Below are 6,688 nucleotides of genomic sequence, written 5' to 3' on the forward strand. Positions count from 1 at the left end.
CATTTGAATAGAATCACTATTTATAATAAATAAATAAATAAACATAACTTCAGTGGTTAAAAATGTTTATTTATATTTTTTTGAAATCTTACAAGGAAAAACTAATTTAGTTGTAAATGTGTGATTTTTCTAATAGATACTGGTCTTCAACGAAGGTTCATTTCCTACACCAAGACCGTACTAAAATACCACAGATGAAATTAAAAAAGCAATTAGCGTTTGTAGTCCAACGGTTAGGATAATTGCCTTCCAAGCAATAGACCCGGGTTCGACTCCCGGCAGACGCAGTCATTTTTTGCTTTTGTTCTTAACGCAAGGCAATTACTTGGGCTCAATTGTCACGCTTCGGGGTGATCGAAGAGCTAAGGAGCTGAGGTCCCTAAGCCCAACTAATTTGACAAAACAATGCAGCTTCAGGTCTCTTCATAGTTCATATAGCTTAGCTGCATCATTTTTTGCCTAATCGGAAGCTGGTTGGTGCATTTTATGGAATGATAACAGGCTATCTTGCATTGAAAGCAGTCCTCCTAGATGGTGTCAATATAGGATGTCAGTGGTTTCACATCTTACTTGCCTCGAACGAAAAGGGATGACAATTCACATCGGACATACACTCTTTAGATGCAACTTATCTTGGCAGCTCAATCGAGTTCCTTTCTGTTTTGTGCCTACGCAACGCAGCAATGTGGCGCGGTTTAAGTTATGTTTGCTTTCAGTAGCATGAGATAGTAGATTTCCAACATATTCCTCATATCAGTCTCATGTGCCATAGTCTTCGGCAATCGTCAGTGAATTCTGTGCTTTTTGATAGCACTCTTTAACTGTGACTAAGTTCTCATTCTCTGTGCTCGGACTCTTCACCCAAAGTCCTAAATTGAACAACTACATTAAAGAAACAAAAGTTGGGCTTTATTTGGCCCGGTGGATATGTGCATGAGAGAGAAATTCAATATCTCTTGGCCATTTTAGGCTATTGGGAAAAGGCTAAGCTTACTCAAACACACCAAACAGGAAAATATAAGGGAAAATTCTCATCCCCCACCAACTTATTTTTATTCCCACTCACAAAAAACTTTCCACTATTTCTACCTACTTTTCAAAATCATCTACTATTCATCCCACTAATACTCTTTTCCTTCATCTTTTTCTCTTACTCTTTAAAAAATGGGCTAATGTTAAAAGAGGTCATTTTAAAGTGTCTTATTATAATTCAGAACACACAAATGTCCCTATGATAATTAAGGTCACCTCTTTACAACTTACCACTAGAGTTAAATTTAATTACAAAAGCTGCCACTGGCAGCTCTCTCTCCCCCCCCTCCGGTTATCCAAGCCCATCTGAACCCTTATCTGAACCAAAATATCTCTCTCTCTCTCTCTCCAATGGCGTCCAGTACGTCTCCGACCTCTACATTGTCACCGCTGGGGCCACAACGAGTCCACAGGCTCAACTTGCCACAGAGGAATGTCTCTCTCTTCAGCAAGATCATCCCTCCGCTCACCAAGTACTTGTCGGAGACCATTTTGCTGATTGTGTCGAATCTGGTACTTTGCTGAGGTGATAATCCAGCTGATCGTCCATCGGTTCGATTCGCAACCATGTTCGAAGCACATGTAAAGCTCTTTCTAATTTTTGCTCTTTCAATTTTGATGGTTTAGCGATGAATTTGACTATCTGTGGTGCTTTGATTGTTGAAATTTGATGAAAGCCCCTTCGACACTGTCCTTGCTTGATTGTTATTGTTTATGTGATATCTCTCACAAATCTCACTCTTTCGCTTTACGAATATCAAGTCGGCCTCGTCGATTGGTAAATTTCAATCTCGTATAGCTTAAGCGATTTTGAGGCTGGAGCTTCCCTTTTTGGAGGCTGCTGCAGAACAACTACGAATACCAGCAGGGTAACATGCCAATATCTAGGGCTCTTGCTAATAATCTTCTGCAGTTAACGATGTTTAGTTTAATCCCGAAACTGAGATGTAAGTAAGAATAAGGGCATGTGTCATTTTCATTTCCTTGTTTTGTAACCCAAGAGGAAGTAGCAAAACTGCTTCTGCTGTATGGTCACTGGTGAGGTTGTTTCAGATCAAATAATTAATAGTGCTTATTACCTTTCGGAGAATTTCATTAGGAATCTCTACTGTGTACAAAACAAGTTTTTAAAATTAGATCGGCATCCTTCTTGTTGTGTTAATAGTTGGATTTGCACGGAGGTATAATTTGCATCATATATGGATAGCATCAATCTGGTGTTACCCTTCACAAGATGTACTGGCACCTTAAAAGGGGAGCAAGGACTTCTAATTATATTGGGAAAGAACTTTGATGTTAATAAAGACTGCCTGAACTGATGGCAACTTCAAGGTTACAAGCAAACATATTGTACCTTAACAGCGGTGAGACTTTTGATAGTCAGAGGAAGCTGGGGTGAGTCCCCTGCTATATGTGATGTGTATATATATGGTTACATACTGTTCCCCTGTTCTTCCAACACCTTTCCTCCCAATTTAGAATTTTCTTTGCTCAGTACTTCTGGCACATTAGAAATGAGGATGATGAAAATTTTGATTTCTCAGAGGTTCATGGAAATGGCCGGCTTCATGTCTTTTCCACTGCAGGGATCACGTAGGGTGTTGATGAAATGTCTGCAGCAGATATAGCCACTGGCGAGCGACATAATGTCGGGGTTTCCCTGTTTAGAGACTCCAAATATCAGCAGGCCCATATCTGATCTATATATAAGTACTTGTAAGTTACAATCATATAAGGTATGTATATTCTTTTCCTTGTAACTAGAGGAATTATTAAAACCATAACCAAGTCATAAGGTGCTGTTCGACCAAAGAAAAATGTAATCTGGTGCTGGTGTTGTTTCTTCTAGACTCATTGGCTTTGGCATGAAAACTCATAAAGAACGTTTCAAAGTTTCCAGGTTCTTGAACTAATGAACTACTGTTGCTAATTTGAAATTTTTATAATTATGTTATTTGATGTTTCATGCCTTTTTCATGGTTGGAATGTGATATTTAATATATTATATTGCATTCACATTCTATTGAATTGGCTTTGTGTTTGGTCTTATACACCGTAATGCAGTTTTTGTCAAGTGGTTTTGTTGTGATGCTTTTTCATTATGATGGTAACGTTGATGAGTAGAAGCAATTTCAATGGAATGATCTTGTCATTTATGTGTCTGCAGTCAATCAAACAAAATGGTACACAGGACTTATCTTCATGCCTTCAATCATTTCATTTGTATTAGAAGTTGGCTTATTTTAGATGCGTTTATGAGTGATAGCTTTCTTGATGCCTAGGTGGTTCGCAAAGCGTTTCTTACATCTTGATATAGTTGATCAATATAGTCGCATTCTTCTACGGGATGAGGACCTTGGAGTTGACAATTTCAATCCTCAACGGTACTGTAGCTACATTTCCTTTTAGCAAAGTTAGGATGCTTGCTTGCATTTGAACTACTGTAAAACTCTGTTGCTCAAACTCTATATTGTTCTTCTTCTACAACACTTCTAGGTATGTGTCCATTATTCGAAAAGAAGGGCTTGAAATATCACAACCGGCACTTGATTTTTCCAAGACAGAGGTGAACTACATGGAGAAACTTTTGAAAGAGGAGGGGATTCAGAAGAAACTCAGCAAGGATATTTTGCAATATAAAGCTCATATAATCAAGATATTTGCGGAACATAGGCACAATTGGATCTTTGCAGATTTAGAGTTTTAGAAATTTGCCTAGGGCTTAGGATGCAAGTCACTGGTGAATTGTAAACTCCAGTTTATCAAATAAATTAACTTTTTGTATCTTTTTATGATGTCACTGTTATGTTTAGTTTTCCTTAATAAAACATTACTTTTATAGATCTTTTACAGCACATTCTAATTTGTGACTTGGCTACTGACAGTTACTCTGTTAGTTACTTGGTCAGTGACATGATCAGTTACTTAGTTAGTGACATGTGATTAACAGTGACTTGGCTATTAACTTGTGACTTGGCTACTGACAGTTACTCTGTTAGTGACATGGTCAGTTACTTAATTAGTGACATGTGATTAACAGTGACTTGGCTATTAACTTGTGACTTGGCTACTGACAGTTACTTGGTTAGTGACATTGTCAGTGACATGTAATGTGACATGGTCAGTTACTTAGTTAGTGACATGTGATTAACAGTGACTTGGCTACTGACAGTTACTTGGTCAGTGACATGGTCAGTTACTTAGTTAGTGGCATGTGATTAACAGTGACTTGGCTATTAACTTGTGACTTGGCTACTGACAGTTACTTGGTTGGTGACATGGTCAGTTACTTAGTTAGTGACATGTGATTAACAGTGACTTGGCTATTAACTTGTGACTTGGCTACTGACAGTTACTTGGTTAGTGACATTGTCAGTGACATGTAATGTGACATGGTCAGTTACTTAGTTAGTGACATGTGATTAACAGTGACTTGGCTACTGACAGTTACTTGGTTAGTGACATGGTCAGTTGCTTAGTTAGTGACATGTGATTAACAATGACTTGGCTATTAACTTGTGACTTGGCTACTGACAGTTACTCTGTTAGTGACATGGTCAGTGACATGATCAGTTACTTAGTTAGTGACATGTGATTAATAGTGACTTGGCTATTAACTTGTGACTTGGCTACTGACAGTTACTTGGTCAGTGACATGGTCAGTTACTTAGTTAGTGACATGTGATTAACAGTCACTTGGCTATTAACTTGTGACTTGGCTACTGACAGTTACTTGGTCATTGACATGGTCAGTTACTTAGTTAGTGACATGTGATTAACACTGACTTCATTCTAAATTTAGCTGGAACCTTGTTTAGTGATGCAAACATGTGGCACTTAGGAGTGTTGGTAATGGCTTCAGATATTTAAACTTCTTGGACTACCAATTATAAAATTTTTGGTGCTTAGTCCATTGAAGATTGGTTAATGCCATGTTCTTTCTTTCTCGATATTTCAAGCAGTCAAGAATAGTACGTGCATCTGGTAACTTAGCATCTAGAGGCCATAACAGCCCTAGAGTCCCCAACTTTTGCTAGGACATGTTGACCTTGAAGATAATTGATGGGATACTGGTACTGATATGAGAGCGGAACAATACCAATTTTGCTGAACTTACTAGTTTAAGATCTTTTGGTACCATAATCAAACATCTTCTAGCTTTCCTTCTTGAAAAAGTTCAGTCACCTGAACATACTAGTTTCAAAACCTGAAAGCAGTCTCTTACAAGATAGATGCATGGCTTGCTTGAAGAATATTCTGAAACTCAACAAACTAGTCTGAAACAACTGCTTTGCAACCGTAACTTAACTTGCATAAACACTCACAGAAACTTACCTCTTCAATGACTAACCCTGTGGCTTCTGTCAGAGTAAATATAAGAAAATTTACTTCTCAGACTTTCAGAAGAACAAAAGAGGTTCCCGTGCCCATTCAATTCATTCAAATTTTGAATACTTGATCAGTACAAAGGTGAAGCGGAATTTTGAACTTAATTCTGTAGGGCGCACCAAACTACCCTACCAAATTATAGTTTGGCTTCGACGAACCTGAAACAGATAAACCAAAATATCATAAAAAGCCACAGAAAAGCTGGTGAACATTATTAAGATGGTGAACAGGCAACTCATCCACAACTTTAGTTCAACCATATATCTCTCATTGTTTACTAAAGCCAAACATTATTAAGAAGATACTAGAGATTGAATCAGTAAATGGAGTCTTGAAACAAATTTGACCTTTTCCTTGGGACAATAAGAACAAACTGTTACTAAAAACTTAGAAAGCACCAAAAACACATTTCAACTTCTCCTTTAAGAGATAAGAACTCATTTGTTACTAAATACTTAAGACTGGGGGCTTTCTTGAGACAGTAACAAAGTTGCAAGAAGATATCAAACTTGATCAGAATTCATATCTCCTTGGTCACTAAACCACTCCTTTAGATGTGATAGAATTGTGTTAGGTAAGGCAAAAGACATGATGAAAGTTAGATTTACTTCCAACTCAGCCTCTGCAAGGCAGTTGGTGATGAGGGACTCCAGTTTTACTGGTTTCCAGCCTCAGTAAATGAAACCTTGAATAACCATCTGACCCAAGAACGAGACAATTGCCCCAGCACATGAAAGATCAATAATAGAAACATGAGCAGGTATTAGAACAATTTTCAATTATATAATACACATTTTAAATCTCTTAGGAAACTGCAATATCTAGCTAGCTAAAACTACAGTTCAAGAACCAGAATCAAACATAATCTAATCACTTATATATAAAGTGTGGATATTAGTACTTGCAAAATTGAACACTGTCTTTACTCACATTTTTTTCCAAAATATAAGAGGGCTAGAGAGTCAAAATCAGGACCCCAACAAATTGAAAGATGCTTGACAGTAACTTATACAGCTCAACCTGAAACCGAGAGTCAAGACTTTATATACATCCAATAGACAACTATGTCATTATTTCCAAAAATCAAGCTCCACAAGAAGATAAACAGTAACCACAATACACAAAGTGCCCCAAAACTACCAGAAACAATATCTACTTCACTAGTAATTTCTGTTTGATGGAAGACTATACTTTGAGCACAGTAACAACCATTCATGTAATTCACCAAAATTGAAAATCAGCTGATCATGATCAATACACAAATCAA

At 37.4% G+C, this 6,688-nt stretch overlaps 1 non-coding gene across 1 annotated transcript; it reads left to right on the top strand.

Moving 5' to 3' along the window:
• Window positions 1-215: 215 nt before the first annotated feature.
• Window positions 216-287, top strand: TRNAG-UCC (transfer RNA glycine (anticodon UCC)). The gene has a single exon. It is a non-coding gene; the product is annotated as a tRNA-Gly (tRNA).
• Window positions 288-6,688: the final 6,401 nt, after the last annotated feature.

This window comes from Rosa rugosa, chromosome 2 (genome assembly GCF_958449725.1).
Source record: "Rosa rugosa chromosome 2, drRosRugo1.1, whole genome shotgun sequence".
Lineage (NCBI taxonomy): Eukaryota > Viridiplantae > Streptophyta > Magnoliopsida > Rosales > Rosaceae > Rosa > Rosa rugosa.